The sequence below is a fragment of the Triturus cristatus genome, chromosome 8 (assembly GCF_964204655.1).
Source record: "Triturus cristatus chromosome 8, aTriCri1.1, whole genome shotgun sequence".
In the NCBI taxonomy this organism is placed as follows: Eukaryota; Metazoa; Chordata; class Amphibia; order Caudata; family Salamandridae; genus Triturus; species Triturus cristatus.
Window position 1 is genome coordinate 1,619,550,632 of NC_140591.1, and position 18,329 is coordinate 1,619,568,960.

Below are 18,329 nucleotides of genomic sequence, written 5' to 3' on the forward strand. Positions count from 1 at the left end.
CCAATTTGTAAAATTTATACTTGCAGTGGAAAAGAAATTATGTAAGGTTGACACCCAAAGTATATGTTGAATTTGTTAAGGCTGTAAATGATGATGCTGCTGTTTTTAAGATGATGATGAATTATCTTTATGGCACTTTTTAATTGTTTGTTTTTATAGTACTACCTTTAGATAATGTACTAATTGTTTGTTTTAAAATACTACTTTTAGATAACTGTTCCATTTATATTGTTTATTATTTTTATAGAATGGCACATGTGCACTTTATTCTTGAAAACTGCCACGTCTTGTAAACTATTTTAAAAATGAAATAATAATGTTGAATTATCCCGAACTGGAAAAAGTTAATTGATTGTGGTCAACTTTATGCATTGTATCCTGGAATGTTCAATTAGGTAATGTGTTTGGTTTGTATTTATTTTTGTCCTCTTTTTGTAATGGTTTTAATTAATCAACAAATAAATAAATATTCAACTACTTTTGACGAGGATACTGATCCTATTCATAAACACCTCATTGCTATATTGCTTATCCTGTTCATAAATGTTTTAATCATGCCTTCTTTAAGAATGCATTACTTGAATTCAACTCTAGAATGATTTTTTATCTCTATTTTGCTCTTTGTCACTCTTTTTTCCCTTTTTCATTCAAAGCATTGCTTTGAAAATCTTCACAATACCATGTTTTTTTGTTTTTCAATTTAAGATGACCCATTCTAATGTTCACAGAACAACACTTTTCTTTTTAAAATGTAGTAAACATTTGCGTGATGAAAATTATTTTTACATGTAAGGACCAATAATAAGGTGCTGCTGAGATATGAACTCAGGATTTCCTGTTTACGAGACAGGCGCTTTAACCACTTAGCCACAGCACCTACTTTAGTGATACTGAAGGGATCATTAATTTAGTATTGGTGATCAAATTCTGTGCCTGTGTTAACGTGTCTTAATATGTATTCTAATGTTAAACACGCAAGGATTCCTAATATGTAAACAAGAATAGCTATGTTGTATTAAAAAAGAACACATTTTAAAGTCAATCCCATATTTTGAATAGTTTATAAATAAGTGTTTTACATATATTCATCAATATTGCTCAAATCTAGGGTTATATTTCATCTGCCTCTTGCTCATTGAAATACCTTTTTGATTTTGCAATCACAGTATTGTTAATATAATATTGAAAACACTTTCAGTTTTTATTAGGTTTAAGATGATCTGTTCAACCGAAAGATAAATCAGACTTTTCTAATTTAATTGAATCGCAGGACGACTTAATGAAAATAATTTTTTATTTAGGAATGAGGAAAGCAAGGCACTGCTGAGATTTGAACTCAGGATCTCTTGTTTACTGGACAGGTGCTTTAACCAGCTAAGCCACAACACCCTCTTGAACGTGCTTTAACGAACAGTTTGCCATATGGTGTTCGAGAGAAACCTGAGGTTTTCACTTTCATAATTATTTCTCAGTTCCGAAAACGCACTACTCAAATAGTTTAGACGAGGATACTGATCCTATTGATAAACACCTCATTGATATATTGCTTATCCTGTTCATAAATGTTTTAATTATGCCTTCTTTAAGAATGCATTACTTGAATTCAACTCAAGAATGATTTTTTATCTCTATTTTGCTCTTTGTCACTCTTTTTTCCCTTTTTCATTCAAAGCATTACTTTGAAAATCTTCACAATACCACGTTTTTTAGTTTTTCAATTTAAGATGACCCATTCTAATGTTCACAGAACAACACTTTTCTTTTTAAAATGTATTAAACATTTGCGTGATGAAAATTATTTTTACATGTAAGGACCAATAATAAGGTGCTGCTGAGATTTGAACTCAGGATTTCCTGTTTACGAGAGAGGCGCTTTAACCACTTAGCCACAGCACCTACTTTAGTGATACAGAAGGGATCATTAATTTAGTATTGGTGATCAAATTCTGTGCCTGTGTTAAAGTGTCTTAATATGTATTCTAATGTTAAACAACCAAGGATTCCTAATCTGTAAACAAGAATAGCTATGTTGTTTTAAAAAAGAACACATTTTAAACTCAATCCCATATTTTGAATAGTTTACAAATAAGTGTTTTACATATATTCATCAATATTGCTGAAATCTAGGGTTATATTTCATCTGCCTCTTGCTCATTGAAATACCTTTTTGATTTTGCAATCACAGTATCGTTACCATAATATTGAAAACACTTTCAGTTTTTATTAGGTTTAAGATGATCTGTTCAACCGAAAGATAAATCAGACTTTTCTAATTGAATTGAATCGCAGGACAACTTAATGAAAATAGTTTTTTATTTAAGAATAAGGAAAGCAAGGCACTGCTGAGATTTGAACTCAGGATCTCCTGTTTACTAGACAGGCGCTTTAACCAGCTAAGCCACAGCACCCTCTTGAAAATGCTGTAAGGAACAGTTTGCCATATGGTGTTCAAGAGAATCCTGAGTTTTTCACTTTCATAATCATTTCTCAGTTCAGAAAATGCACTACTCAAATAGTTTAGACGAGGATACTGATCCTATTCATAAACACCTCATTGATATATTGCTTATCCTGTTCATAAATGTTTTAATTATGCCTTCTTTAAGAATGCATTACTTGAGTTCAACTCTAGAATGATTTTTCATCTCTATTTTGCTCTTTGTCACTCTTTTTTCCCTTTTTCATTCAAAGCATTACTTTGAAAATCTTCACAATACCACGTTTGTTAGTTTTTCAATTTAAGATGACCCATTCTAATGTTCACAGAACAACACTTTTCTTTTTAAAATGTATTAAACATTTGCGTGATAAAAATTATTTTTACATGTGAGGACCAATAATAAGGTGCTGCTGACATTTGAACTCAGGATTTCCTGTTTACGAGACAAGTGCTTTAATCTCTTAGCCCCAGCACCTACTTTAGTGATACAGAAGGGATCATTAATTTAGTATTGGTGATCAAATTCTATGCCTGCGTTAAAGTGTCTTAATATGTATTCCAATGTTAAACAAGCAAGGATTCCTAATCTGTAAACAAGAAGCGCTATGTTGCATTAAAAAAGAACACATTTTAAACTCAATCCCATATTTTGAATAGTTTATAAATAATTGTTTTACATATCTTCATCAATATTGCTCAAATCTAGGGTTATATTTTATCTGCCTCTTGCTCATTGAAATACCTTTTTTGATTTTGCAATCACAGTATTGTTACTATAATATTGAAAACACTTTCAGTTTTTATTTGGTTTAAGATGATCTGTCCAACCGAAAGATAAATCAGACTTTTCTAATTTAATTGAATCAAAGGACGACTTAATGAAAATAATTTTTTATTGAAGAATGAGGAAAGCAAGGCACTGCTGAGATTTGAACTCAGTATCTCTTGTTTACTAGACAGGTGCTTTAACCAGCTAAGCCACAGCACCCTCTTGAAAATACTTTAAGGAACAGTTTGCCATATGGTGTTCAAGAGAATCCTGAGTTTTTCACTTTCATAATCATTTCTAAGTTCAGAAAACGCTCTACTCAACTACTTTAGACGAGGATACTGATCCTATTCATAAACACCTCATTGATATATTGCTTATCCTGTTCATAAATGTTTTAATTATGCCTTCTTTAAGAATGCATTACTTGAATTCAACTCTAGAATGATTTTTTATCTCTATTTTGCTCTTTGTCACTCTTTTTTCCCTTTTTCATTCAAAGCATTACTTTGAAAATCTTCACAATACCACGTTTTTTAGTTTTTCAATTTAAGATGACCCATTCTAATGTTCACAGAACAACACTTTTCTTTTTAAAATGTATTAAACATTTGCGTGATGAAAATTATTTTTACATGTAAGGACCAATAATAAGGTGCTGCTGAGATTTGAACTCAGGATTTCCTGTTTACGAGAGAGGCGCTTTAACGACTTAGCCACAGCACCTACTTTAGTGATACAGAAGGGATCATTAATTTAGTATTGGTGATCAAATTCTGTGCCTGTGTTAAAGTGTCTTAATATGTATTCTAATGTTAAACAAGCAAGGATTCCTAATCTGTAAACAAGAATAGCTATGTTGTTTTAAAAAAGAACACATTTTAAACTCAATCCCTTATTTTGAATAGTTTACAAATAAGTGTTTTACATATATTCATCAATATTGCTGAAATCTAGGGTCATATTTCATCTGCCTCTTGCTCATTGAAATACCTTTTTGATTTTGCAATCACAGTATCGTTACCATAATATTGAAAACACTTTCAGTTTTTATTAGGTTTAAGATGATCTGTTCAACCGAAAGATAAATCAGACTTTTCTAATTGAATTGAATCGCAGGACAACTTAATGAAAATAGTTTTTTATTTAAGAATAAGGAAAGCAAGGCACTGCTGAGATTTGAACTCAGGATCTCCTGTTTACTAGACAGGCGCTTTAACCAGCTAAGCCACAGCACTGTCTTGAAAATGCTGTAAGGAACAGTTTGCCATATGGTGTTCAAGAGAATCCTGAGTTTTTCACTTTCATAATCATTTCTCAGTTCAGAAAATGCACTACTCAAATAGTTTAGACGAGGATACTGATCCTATTCATAAACACCTTATTGATATATTGCTTATCCTGTTCATAAATGTTTTAATTATGCCTTCTTTAAGAATGCATTACTTGAGTTCAACTCTAGAATGATTTTTCATCTCTATTTTGCTCTTTGTCACTCTTTTTTCCCTTTTTCATTCAAAGCATTACTTTGAAAATCTTCACAATACCACGTTTGTTAGTTTTTCAATTTAAGATGACCCATTCTAATGTTCACAGAACAACACTTTTCTTTTTAAAATGTATTAAACATTTGCGTGATGAAAATTATTTTTACATGTAAGGACCAATAATAAAGTGCTGCTGAGATTTGAACTCAGGATTTCCTGTTTACGAGACAGGCGCTTTAACCACTTAGCCACAGCACCTACTTTAGTGATACAGAAGGGATCATTAATTTAGTATTGGTGATCAACTTCTGTGCCTGTGTTAAAGTGTCTTAATATGTATTCTAATGTTAAACAAGCAAGGATTCCTAATCTGTAAACAAGAATAGCTATGTTGTATTAAAAAAGAACACATTTTAAACTCAATACCATATTTTGAATAGTTTATAAATAAGTTTTTTACATATATTCATCAATATTGCTCAAATCTAGGGTCATATTTCATCTGCCTCTTGCTCATTGAAATACCTTTTTGATTTTTGCAATCACAGTATTGTTACTATAATATTGAAAACACTTTCAGTTTGTATTAGGTTTAAGATGATCTGTTCAACCGAAAGATAAATCAGACTTTTCTAATTGAATTGAATCGCAGGACGACTTAATGAATATAGTTTTTTATTTAAGAATGAGGAAAGCAAGGCACTGCTGAGATTTAAACTCAGGATCTCCTGTTTACTAGCCAGGCGCATTATCCAGCTAAGCCACAGCACCCTCTTGAAAATGCTTTAAGGAACAGTTTGCCATATGGTGTTCAAGAGAATCCTGAGTTTTTCACTTTCATAATCATTTCTCAGTTCAGAAAACGCTCTACTCAACTACTTTAGACGAGGATACTGATCCTATTCATAAACACCTCATTGATATATTGCTTATCTTGTTCATAAATGTTTTACTCATGCCTTCTTTAAGAATGAATTACTTGAATTCAACTCTAGAATGATTTTTTATCTCTATTTTGCTCTTTGTCACTCTTTTTTCCCTTTTTCATTCAAAGCATTACTTTGAAAATCTTCACAATACCACTTTTTTTGTTTTTCCATTTAAGATGACCCATTCTAATGTTCACAGAACAACACTTTTCTTTTTAAAATGTATTAAACATTTGCGTGATAAAAATTATTTTTACATGTGAGGACCAATAATAAGGTGCTGCTGACATTTGAACTCAGGATTTCCTGTTTACGAGACAGGTGCTTTAACCTTTAGCCCCAGCACCTACTTTAGTGATACAGAAGGGATCATTAATTTAGTATTGGTGATCAAATTCTATGCCTGCGTTAAAGTGTCTTAATATGTATTCCAATGTTAAACAAGCAAGGATTCCTAATCTGTAAACAAGAAGCGCTATGTTGCATTAAAAAAGAACACATTTTAAACTCAATCCCATATTTTGAATAGTTTATAAATAATTGTTTTACATATCTTCATCAATATTGCTCAAATCTAGGGTTATATTTTATCTGCCTCTTGCTCATTGAAATACCTTTTTGATTTTGCAATCACAGTATTGTTACTATAATATTGAAAACACTTTCAGTTTTTATTTGGTTTAAGATGATCTGTTCAACCGAAAGATAAATCAGACTTTTCTAATTTAATTGAATCAAAGGACGACTTATTGAAAATAATTTTTTATTGAAGAATGAGGAAAGCAAGGCACTGCTGAGATTTGAACTCAGTATCTCTTGTTTACTAGACAGGTGCTTTAACCAGCTAAGCCACAGCACCCTCTTGAAAATGCTGTAAGGAACAGTTTGCCATATGGTGTTCAAGAGAATCCTGAGTTTTTCACTTTCATAATCATTTCTAAGTTCAGAAAACGCTCTACTCAACTACTTTAGACGAGGATACTGATCCTATTCATAAACACCTCATTGATATATTGCTTATCCTGTTCATAAATGTTTTAATTATGCCTTTTTTAAGAATGCATTACTTGAATTCAACTCTAGAATGATTTTTTATCTCTATTTTGCTCTTTGTCACTCTTTTTTCCCTTTTTCATTCAAAGCATTACTTTGAAAATCTTCACAATACCACGTTTTTTTGTTTTTCAATTTAAGATGACCCATTCTAATGTTCACAGAACAACACTTTTCTTTTTAAAATGTATTAAACATTTGCGTGATGAAAATTATTTTTACATGTAAGGACCAATATTAAAGTGCTGTTGAGATTTGAACTCAGGATTTCCTGTTTACGAGACAGGCGCTTTAACCACTTAGCCACAGCACCTACTTTAGTGATACAGAAGGGATCATTAATTTAGTATTGGTGATCAAATTCTGTGCCTGTGTTAAAGTGTCTTAATATGTATTCTAATGTTAAACAAGCAAGGATTCCTAATCTGTAAACAAGAATAGCTATGTTGTTTTAAAAAAGAACACATATTAAACTCAATCCCATATTTTGAATAGTTTACAAATAAGTGTTTTACATATATTCATCAATATTGCTGAAATCTAGGGTCATATTTCATCTGCCTCTTGCTCATTGAAATACCTTTTTGATTTTGCAATCACAGTATCGTTACCATAATATTGAAAACACTTTCAGTTTTTATTAGGTTTAAGATGATCTGTTCAACCGAAAGATAAATCAGACTTTTCTAATTGAATTGAATCGCAGGACAACTTAATGAAAATAGTTTTTTATTTAAGAATAAGGAAAGCAAGGCACTGCTGAGATTTGAACTCAGGATCTCCTGTTTACTAGACAGGCGCTTTAACCAGCTAAGCCACAGCACCCTCTTGAAAATGCTGTAAGGAACAGTTTGCCATATGGTGTTCAAGAGAATCCTGAGTTTTTCACTTTCATAATCATTTCTCAGTTCAGAAAATGCACTACTCAAATAGTTTAGACGAGGATACTGATCCTATTCATAAACACCTCATTGATATATTGCTTATCCTGTTCATAAATGTTTTAATTATGCCTTCTTTAAGAATGCATTACTTGAGTTCAACTCTAGAATGATTTTTCATCTCTATTTTGCAATTTGTCACTCTTTTTTCCCTTTTTCATTCAAAGCATTACTTTGAAAATCTTCACAATACCACGTTTGTTAGTTTTTCAATTTAAGATGACCCATTCTAATGTTCACAGAACAACACTTTTCTTTTTAAAATGTATTAATCATTTGCGTGATGAAAATTATTTTTACATGTAAGGACCAATAATAAAGTGCTGCTGAGATTTGAACTCAGGATTTCCGGTTTACGAGACAGGCGCTTTAACCACTTAGCCACAGCACCTACTTTAGTGATACAGAAGGGATCATTAATTTAGTATTGGTGATCAACTTCTGTGCCTGTGTTAAAGTGTCTTAATATGTATTCTAATGTTAAACAAGCAAGGATTCCTAATCTGTAAACAAGAATAGCTATGTTGTATTAAAAAAGAACACATTTTAAACTCAATACCATATTTTGAATAGTTTATAAATAAGTTTTTTACATATATTCATCAATATTGCTCAAATCTAGGGTCATATTTCATCTGCCTCTTGCTCATTGAAAGACCTTTTTGATTTTTGCAATCACAGTATTGTTACTATAATATTGAAAACACTTTCAGTTTGTATTAGGTTTAAGATGATCTGTTCAACCGAAAGATAAATCAGACTTTTCTAATTGAATTGAATCGCAGGACGACTTATTGAATATAGTTTTTTATTTAAGAATGAGGAAAGCAAGGCACTGCTGAGATTTAAACTCAGGATCTCCTGTTTACTAGACAGGCGCTTTAACCAGCTAAGCCACAGCACCCTCTTGAAAATGCTTTAAGGAACAGTTTGCCATATGGTGTTCAAGAGAATCCTGAGTTTTTCACTTTCATAATCATTTCTCAGTTCAGAAAACGCTCTACTCAACTACTTTAGACGAGGATACTGATCCTATTCATAAACACCTCATTGATATATTGCTTATCTTGTTCATAAATGTTTTACTCATGCCTTCTTTAAGAATGAATTACTTGAATTCAACTCTAGAATGATTTTTTATCTCTATTTTGCTCTTTGTCACTCTTTTTTCCCTTTTTCATTCAAAGCATTACTTTGAAAATCTTCACAATACCACTTTTTTTGTTTTTCCATTTAAGATGACCCATTCTAATGTTCACAGAACAACACTTTTCTTTTTAAAATGTATTAAACATTTGCGTGATAAAAATTATTTTTAAATGTGAGGACCAATAATAAGGTGCTGCTGACATTTGATCTCAGGATTTCCTGTTTACAAGACAGGTGCTTTAACCTTTAGCCCCAGCACCTACTTTAGTGATACAGAAGGGATCATTAATTTAGTATTGGTGATCAAATTCTATGCCTGCGTTAAAGTGTCTTAATATGTATTCCAATGTTAAACAAGCAAGGATTCCTAATCTGTAAACAAGAAGCGCTATGTTGCATTAAAAAAGAACACATTTTAAACTCAATCCCATATTTTGAATAGTTTATAAATAATTGTTTTACATATCTTCATCAATATTGCTCAAATCTAGGGTTATATTTCATCTGCCTCTTGCTCATTGAAATACCTTTTTGATTTTGCAATCACAGTATTGTTACTATAATATTGAAAACACTTTCAGTTTTTATTTGGTTTAAGATGATCTGTTCAACCGAAAGATAAATCAGACTTTTCTAATTTAATTGAATCAAAGGACGACTTATTGAAAATAATTTTTTATTTAAGAATGAGGAAAGCAAGGCACTGCTGAGATTTGAACTCAGTATCTCTTGTTTACTAGACAGGTGCTTTAACCAGCTAAGCCACAGCACCCTCTTGAAAATACTTTAAGGAACAGTTTGCCATATGGTGTTCAAGAGAATCCTGAGTTTTTCACTTTCATAATCATTTCTAAGTTCAGAAAACGCTCTACTCAACTACTTTAGACGAGGATACTGATCCTATTCATAAACACCTCATTGATATATTGCTTATCCTGTTCATAAATGTTTTAATTATGCCTTTTTTAAGAATGCATTACTTGAATTCAACTCTAGAATGATTTTTTATCTCTATTTTGCTCTTTGTCACTCTTTTTTCCCTTTTTCATTCAAAGCATTACTTTGAAAATCTTCACAATACCACGTTTTTTTGTTTTTCAATTTAAGATGACCCATTCTAATGTTCACAGAACAACACTTTTCTTTTTAAAATGTATTAAACATTTGCGTGATGAAAATTATTTTTACATGTAAGGACCAATATTAAAGTGCTGTTGAGATTTGAACTCAGGATTTCCTGTTTACGAGACAGGCGCTTTAACCACTTAGCCACAGCACCTACTTTAGTGATACAGAAGGGATCATTAATTTAGTATTGGTGATCAACTTCTGTGCCTGTGTTAAAGTGTCTTAATATGTATTCTAATGTTAAACAAGCAAGGATTCCTAATCTGTAAACAAGAATAGCTATGTTGTATTAAAAAAGAACACATTTTAAACTCAATCCCATATTTTGAATAGTTTATAAATAAGTGTTTTTCATATATTCATCAATATTGCTCAAATCTAGGGTCATATTTCATCTGCCTCTTGCTCATTGAAATACCTTTTTGATTTTGCAATCACAGTATTGTTACTATAATATTGAAAACACTTTCAGTTTTTATTAGGTTTAAGATGATCTGTTCAACCGAAAGATAAATCAGACTTTTCTAATTGAATTGAATCGCAGGACGACTTAATGAAAATAATTTTTTATTTAAGAATGAGGAAAGCAAGGCACTGCTGAGATTTGAATTCAGGATCTCCTGTTTACTAGACAGGCACTTTAACCAGCTAAGCCACAGCACCGTCTTTAAAATGCTTTAAGGAACAGTTTGCCATATGGTGTTCAAGAGAAACCTGAGTTTTTCACTTTCATAATCATTTCTCAGTTCCGAAAACGCACTACTCAAATAGTTTAGACGAGGATACTGATCCTATTGATAAACACCTCATTGATATATTGCTTATCCTGTTCATAAATGTTTTAATTATGCCTTCTTTAAGAATGCATTACTTGAATTCAACTCTAGAAGGATTTTTTATCTCTATTTTGCTTTTTGTCAGTCTTTTTTCCCTTTTTTATTCAAAGCATTACTTTGAAAATCTTCACAATACCACGTTTTTTAGTTTTTCAATTTAAGATGACCCATTCTAATGTTCACAGAACAACACTTTTCTTTTTAAAATGTATTAAACATTTGCGTGATGAAAATTATTTTTACATGTAAGGACCAATAATAAGGTGCGGCTGAGATTTGAACTAAGGATTTCCTGTTTACGAGAGAGGCGCTTTAACCACTTAGCCACAGCACCTACTTTAGTAATACAGAAGGGATCATTAATTTAGTATTGGTGATCAACTTCTGTGCCTGTGTTAAAGTGTCTTAATATGTATTCTAATGTTAAACAAGCAAGGATTCCTAATCTGTAAACAAGAATAGCTATGTTGTATTAAAAAAGAACACATTTTAAACTCAATCCCATATTTTGAATAGTTTATAAATAAGTGTTTTACATATATTCATCAATATTGCTCAAATCTAGGGTCATATTTCATCAGCCTCTTGCTCATTGAAATAACTTTTTGATTTTGCAATCACAGTATTGTTACTATAATATTGAAAACACTTTCAGTTTTTATTAGGTTTAAGATGATCTGTTCAACCGAAAGATAAATCAGACTTTTCTAATTGAATTGAATCGCAGGACGACTTAATGAAAATAATTTTTTATTTAGGAATGAGGAAAGCAAGGCACTGCAGAGATTTGAGCTCAGGATCTCCTGTTTACTAGACAGGCACTTTAAACAGCTAAGCCACAGCACCCTCTTGAAAATGCTTTAAGGAACAGTTTGCCATATGGTGTTCAAGAGAATCCTGAGTTCTTCACTTTCATAATCATTTCTAAGTTCAGAAAACGCTCTACTCAACTACTTTAGACGAGGATACTGATCCTATTCATAAACACCTCATTGATATATTGCTTATCCTGTTCATAAATGTTTTAATTATGCCTTCTTTAAGAATGCATTACTTAAATTCAACTCTAGAATGATTTTTTATCTCTATTTTGCTCTTTGTCATTTTTTTTCCCTTTTTCATTCAAAGCATTACTTTGAAAATCTTCACAATACCACGTTTTTTTGTTTTTCAATTTAAGATGACCCATTCTAATGTTCACAGAACAACACTTTTCTTTTTAAAATGTATTAAACATTTGCGTGATGAAAATTATTTTTACATGTAAGGACCAATATTAAAGTGCTGTTGAGATTTGAACTCAGGATTTCCTGTTCACGAGACAGGCGCTTTAACCACTTAGCCACAGCACCTACTTTAGTGATACAGAAGGGATCATTAATTTAGTATTGGTGATCAAATTCTGTGCCTGTGTTAAAGTGTCTTAATATGTATTCTAATGTTAAACAAGCAAGGATTCCTAATCTGTAAACAAGAATAGCTATGTTGTATTAAAAAAGAACACATTTTAAACTCAATCCCATATTTTGAATAGTTTACAAATAAGTGTTTTACATATATTCATCAATATTGCTGAAATCTAGGGTCATATTTCATCTGCCTCTTGCTCATTGAAATACCTTTTTGATTTTGTAATCACAGTATCGTTACTATAATATTGAAAACACTTTCAGTTTTTATTAGGTTTAAGATGATCTGTTCAACCGAAAGATAAATCAGACTTTTCTAATTTAATTGAATCGCAGGACGACTTAATGAAAATAATTTTTTATTTAAAAATGAGGAAAGCAAGGCACTGCTGAGATTTGAACTCAGGATCTCCTGTTTACTAGACAGGCGCTTTAACCAGCTAAGCCACAGCACCCTCTTGAAAATGCTTTAAGGAACAGTTTGCCATATGGTGTTCAAGAGAATCCTGAGTTTTTCACTTTCATAATCATTTCTCAGTTCAGAAAACGCTCTACTCAACTACTTTTGACGAGGATACTGATCCTATTCATAAACACCTCATTGCTATATTGCTTATCCTGTTCATAAATGTTTTAATCATGCCTTCTTTAAGAATGCATTACTTGAATTCAACTCTAGAATGATTTTTTATCTCTATTTTGCTCTTTGTCACTCTTTTTTCCCTTTTTCATTCAAAGCATTGCTTTGAAAATCTTCACAATACCATGTTTTTTTGTTTTTCAATTTAAGATGACCCATTCTAATGTTCACAGAACAACACTTTTCTTTTTAAAATGTAGTAAACATTTGCGTGATGAAAATTATTTTTACATGTAAGGACCAATAATAAGGTGCTGCTGAGATATGAACTCAGGATTTCCTGTTTACGAGACAGGCACTTTAACCACTTAGCCACAGCACCTACTTTAGTGATACTGAAGGGATCATTAATTTAGTATTGGTGATCAAATTCTGTGCCTGTGTTAACGTGTCTTAATATGTATTCTAATGTTAAACACGCAAGGATTCCTAATATGTAAACAAGAATAGCTATGTTGTATTAAAAAAGAACACATTTTAAAGTCAATCCCATATTTTGAATAGTTTATAAATAAGTGTTTTACATATATTCATCAATATTGCTCAAATCTAGGGTTATATTTCATCTGCCTCTTGCTCATTGAAATACCTTTTTGATTTTGCAATCACAGTATTGTTAATATAATATTGAAAACACTTTCAGTTTTTATTAGGTTTAAGATGATCTGTTCAACCGAAAGATAAATCAGACTTTTCTAATTTAATTGAATCGCAGGACGACTTAATGAAAATAATTTTTTATTTAGGAATGAGGAAAGCAAGGCACTGCTGAGATTTGAACTCAGGATCTCTTGTTTACTGGACAGGTGCTTTAACCAGCTAAGCCACAATACCCTCTTGAACGTGCTTTAACGAACAGTTTGCCATATGGTGTTCGAGAGAAACCTGAGGTTTTCACTTTCATAATTATTTCTCAGTTCCGAAAACGCACTACTCAAATAGTTTAGACGAGGATACTGATCCTATTGATAAACACCTCATTGATATATTGCTTATCCTGTTCATAAATGTTTTAATTATGCCTTCTTTAAGAATGCATTACTTGAATTCAACTCAAGAATGATTTTTTATCTCTATTTTGCTCTTTGTCACTCTTTTTTCCCTTTTTCATTCAAAGCATTACTTTGAAAATCTTCACAATACCACGTTTTTTAGTTTTTCAATTTAAGATGACCCATTCTAATGTTCACAGAACAACACTTTTCTTTTTAAAATGTATTAAACATTTGCGTGATGAAAATTATTTTTACATGTAAGGACCAATAATAAGGTGCTGCTGAGATTTGAACTCAGGATTTCCTGTTTACGAGAGAGGCGCTTTAACCACTTAGCCACAGCACCTACTTTAGTGATACAGAAGGGATCATTAATTTAGTATTGGTGATCAAATTCTGTGCCTGTGTTAAAGTGTCTTAATATGTATTCTAATGTTAAACAAGCAAGGATTCCTAATCTGTAAACAAGAATAGCTATGTTGTTTTAAAAAAGAACACATTTTAAACTCAATCCCATATTTTGAATAGTTTACAAATAAGTGTTTTACATATATTCATCAATATTGCTGAAATCTAGGGTCATATTTCATCTGCCTCTTGCTCATTGAAATACCTTTTTGATTTTGCAATCACAGTATCGTTACCATAATATTGAAAACACTTTCAGTTTTTATTAGGTTTAAGATGATCTGTTCAACCGAAAGATAAATCAGACTTTTCTAATTGAATTGAATCGCAGGACAACTTAATGAAAATAGTTTTTTATTTAAGAATAAGGAAAGCAAGGCACTGCTGAGATTTGAACTCAGGATCTCCTGTTTACTAGACAGGCGCTTTAACCAGCTAAGCCACAGCACCCTCTTGAAAATGCTGTAAGGAACAGTTTGCCATATGGTGTTCAAGAGAATCCTGAGTTTTTCACTTTCATAATCATTTCTCAGTTCAGAAAATGCACTACTCAAATAGTTTAGACGAGGATACTGATCCTATTCATAAACACCTCATTGATATATTGCTTATCCTGTTCATAAATGTTTTAATTATGCCTTCTTTAAGAATGCATTACTTGAGTTCAACTCTAGAATGATTTTTCATCTCTATTTTGCTCTTTGTCACTCTTTTTTCCCTTTTTCATTCAAAGCATTACTTTGAAAATCTTCACAATACCACGTTTGTTAGTTTTTCAATTTAAGATGACCCATTCTAATGTTCACAGAACAACACTTTTCTTTTTAAAATGTATTAAACATTTGCGTGATAAAAATTATTTTTACATGTGAGGACCAATAATAAGGTGCTGCTGACATTTGAACTCAGGATTTCCTGTTTACGAGACAAGTGCTTTAACCTCTTAGCCCCAGCACCTACTTTAGTGATACAGAAGGGATCATTAATTTAGTATTGGTGATCAAATTCTATGCCTGCGTTAAAGTGTCTTAATATGTATTCCAATGTTAAACAAGCAAGGATTCCTAATCTGTAAACAAGAAGCGCTATGTTGCATTAAAAAAGAACACATTTTAAACTCAATCCCATATTTTGAATAGTTTATAAATAATTGTTTTACATATCTTCATCAATATTGCTCAAATCTAGGGTTATATTTTATCTGCCTCTTGCTCATTGAAATACCTTTTTGATTTTGCAATCACAGTATTGTTACTATAATATTGAAAACACTTTCAGTTTTTATTTGGTTTAAGATGATCTGTTCAACCGAAAGATAAATCAGACTTTTCTAATTTAATTGAATCAAAGGACGACTTATTGAAAATAATTTTTTATTGAAGAATGAGGAAAGCAAGGCACTGCTGAGATTTGAACTCAGTATCTCTTGTTTACTAGACAGGTGCTTTAACCAGCTAAGCCACAGCACCCTCTTGAAAATACTTTAAGGAACAGTTTGCCATATGGTGTTCAAGAGAATCCTGAGTTTTTCACTTTCATAATCATTTCTAAGTTCAGAAAACGCTCTACTCAACTACTTTAGACGAGGATACTGATCCTATTCATAAACACCTCATTGATATATTGCTTATCCTGTTCATAAATGTTTTAATTATGCCTTTTTTAAGAATGCATTACTTGAATTCAACTCTTGAATGATTTTTTATCTCTATTTTGCTCTTTGTCACTCTTTTTTCCCTTTTTCATTCAAAGCATTACTTTGAAAATCTTCACAATACCACGTTTTTTTGTTTTTCAATTTAAGATGACCCATTCTAATGTTCACAGAACAACACTTTTCTTTTTAAAATGTATTAAACATTTGCGTGATGAAAATTATTTTTACATGTAAGGACCAATAATAAGGTGCTGCTGAGATTTGAACTCAGGATTTCCTGTTTACGAGAGAGGCGCTTTAACGACTTAGCCACAGCACCTACTTTAGTGATACAGAAGGGATCATTAATTTAGTATTGGTGATCAAATTCTGTGCCTGTGTTAAAGTGTCTTAATATGTATTCTAATGTTAAACAAGCAAGGATTCCTAATCTGTAAACAAGAATAGCTATGTTGTTTTAAAAAAGAACACATTTTAAACTCAATCCCATATTTTGAATAGTTTACAAATAAGTGTTTTACATATATTCATCAATATTGCTGAAATCTAGGGTCATATTTCATCTGCCTCTTGCTCATTGAAATACCTTTTTGATTTTGCAATCACAGTATCGTTACCATAATATTGAAAACACTTTCAGTTTTTATTAGGTTTAAGATGATCTGTTCAACCGAAAGATAAATCAGACTTTTCTAATTGAATTGAATCGCAGGACAACTTAATGAAAATAGTTTTTTATTTAAGAATAAGGAAAGCAAGGCACTGCTGAGATTTGAACTCAGGATCTCCTGTTTACTAGACAGGCGCTTTAACCAGCTAAGCCACAGCACCCTCTTGAAAATGCTGTAAGGAACAGTTTGCCATATGGTGTTCAAGAGAATCCTGAGTTTTTCACTTTCATAATCATTTCTCAGTTCAGAAAATGCACTACTCAAATAGTTTAGACGAGGATACTGATCCTATTCATAAACACCTCATTGATATATTGCTTATCCTGTTCATAAATGTTTTAATTATGCCTTCTTTAAGAATGCATTACTTGAGTTCAACTCTAGAATGATTTTTCATCTCTATTTTGCTCTTTGTCACTCTTTTTTCCCTTTTTCATTCAAAGCATTACTTTGAAAATCTTCACAATACCACGTTTGTTAGTTTTTCAATTTAAGATGACCCATTCTAATGTTCACAGAACAACACTTTTCTTTTTAAAATGTATTAATCATTTGCGTGATGAAAATTATTTTTACATGTAAGGACCAATAATAAAGTGCTGCTGAGATTTGAACTCAGGATTTCCTGTTTACGAGACAGGCGCTTTAACCACTTAGCCACAGCACCTACTTTAGTGATACAGAAGGGATCATTAATTTAGTATTGGTGTTCAACTTCTGTGCCTGTGTTAAAGTGTCTTAATATGTATTCTAATGTTAAACAAGCAAGGATTCCTAATCTGTAAACAAGAATAGCTATGTTGTATTAAAAAAGAACACATTTTAAACTCAATCCCATATTTTGAATAGTTTATAAATAATTGTTTTACATATCTTCATCAATATTGCTCAAATCTAGGGTTATATTTCATCTGCCTCTTGCTCATTGAAATACCTTTTTGATTTTGCAATCACAGTATTGTTACTATAATATTGAAAACACTTTCAGTTTTTATTTGGTTTAAGATGATCTGTTCAACCGAAAGATAAATCAGACTTTTCTAATTTAATTGAATCAAAGGACGACTTATTGAAAATAATTTTTTATTTAAGAATGAGGAAAGCAAGGCACTGCTGAGATTTGAACTCAGTATCTCTTGTTTACTAGACAGGTGCTTTAACCAGCTAAGCCACAGCACCCTCTTGAAAATACTTTAAGGAACAGTTTGCCATATGGTGTTCAAGAGAATCCTGAGTTTTTCACTTTCATAATCATTTCTAAGTTCAGAAAACGCTCTACTCAACTACTTTAGACGAGGATACTGATCCTATTCATAAACACCTCATTGATATATTGCTTATCCTGTTCATAAATGTTTTAATTATGCCTTTTTTAAGAATGCATTACTTGAATTCAACTCTAGAATGATTTTTTATCTCTATTTTGCTCTTTGTCACTCTTTTTTCCCTTTTTCATTCAAAGCATTACTTTGAAAATCTTCACAATACCACGTTTTTTTGTTTTTCAATTTAAGATGACCCATTCTAATGTTCACAGAACAACACTTTTCTTTTTAAAATGTATTAAACATTTGCGTGATGAAAATTATTTTTACATGTAAGGACCAATATTAAAGTGCTGTTGAGATTTGAACTCAGGATTTCCTGTTTACGAGACAGGCGCTTTAACCACTTAGCCACAGCACCTACTTTAGTGATACAGAAGGGATCATTAATTTAGTATTGGTGATCAAATTCTGTGCCTGTGTTAAAGTGTCTTAATATGTATTCTAATGTTAAACAAGCAAGGATTCCTAATCTGTAAACAAGAATAGCTA

General features: G+C 31.5%; 8 non-coding genes across 8 annotated transcripts; all 8 read right to left on the reverse strand.

Moving 5' to 3' along the window:
* Nucleotides 1-804: 804 nt before the first annotated feature.
* TRNAT-CGU (transfer RNA threonine (anticodon CGU)) lies at nt 805-877 on the reverse strand. Its single transcript has one exon. It is a non-coding gene; the product is annotated as a tRNA-Thr (tRNA).
* A 1,457-nt stretch (nt 878-2,334) lies between these two features.
* On the reverse strand, nt 2,335-2,408 carry TRNAT-AGU (transfer RNA threonine (anticodon AGU)). The gene has a single exon. It is a non-coding gene; the product is annotated as a tRNA-Thr (tRNA).
* A 2,473-nt stretch (nt 2,409-4,881) lies between these two features.
* Nucleotides 4,882-4,954, reverse strand: TRNAT-CGU (transfer RNA threonine (anticodon CGU)). Its single transcript has one exon. It is a non-coding gene; the product is annotated as a tRNA-Thr (tRNA).
* Nucleotides 4,955-7,429: 2,475 nt separating this feature from the next.
* On the reverse strand, nt 7,430-7,503 carry TRNAT-AGU (transfer RNA threonine (anticodon AGU)). Its single transcript has one exon. It is a non-coding gene; the product is annotated as a tRNA-Thr (tRNA).
* Nucleotides 7,504-12,522: 5,019 nt separating this feature from the next.
* TRNAT-AGU (transfer RNA threonine (anticodon AGU)) lies at nt 12,523-12,596 on the reverse strand. The gene has a single exon. It is a non-coding gene; the product is annotated as a tRNA-Thr (tRNA).
* Nucleotides 12,597-14,560: 1,964 nt separating this feature from the next.
* Nucleotides 14,561-14,634, reverse strand: TRNAT-AGU (transfer RNA threonine (anticodon AGU)). The gene has a single exon. It is a non-coding gene; the product is annotated as a tRNA-Thr (tRNA).
* Nucleotides 14,635-16,598: 1,964 nt separating this feature from the next.
* Nucleotides 16,599-16,672, reverse strand: TRNAT-AGU (transfer RNA threonine (anticodon AGU)). Its single transcript has one exon. It is a non-coding gene; the product is annotated as a tRNA-Thr (tRNA).
* Nucleotides 16,673-17,106: 434 nt separating this feature from the next.
* TRNAT-CGU (transfer RNA threonine (anticodon CGU)) lies at nt 17,107-17,179 on the reverse strand. The gene has a single exon. It is a non-coding gene; the product is annotated as a tRNA-Thr (tRNA).
* Nucleotides 17,180-18,329: the final 1,150 nt, after the last annotated feature.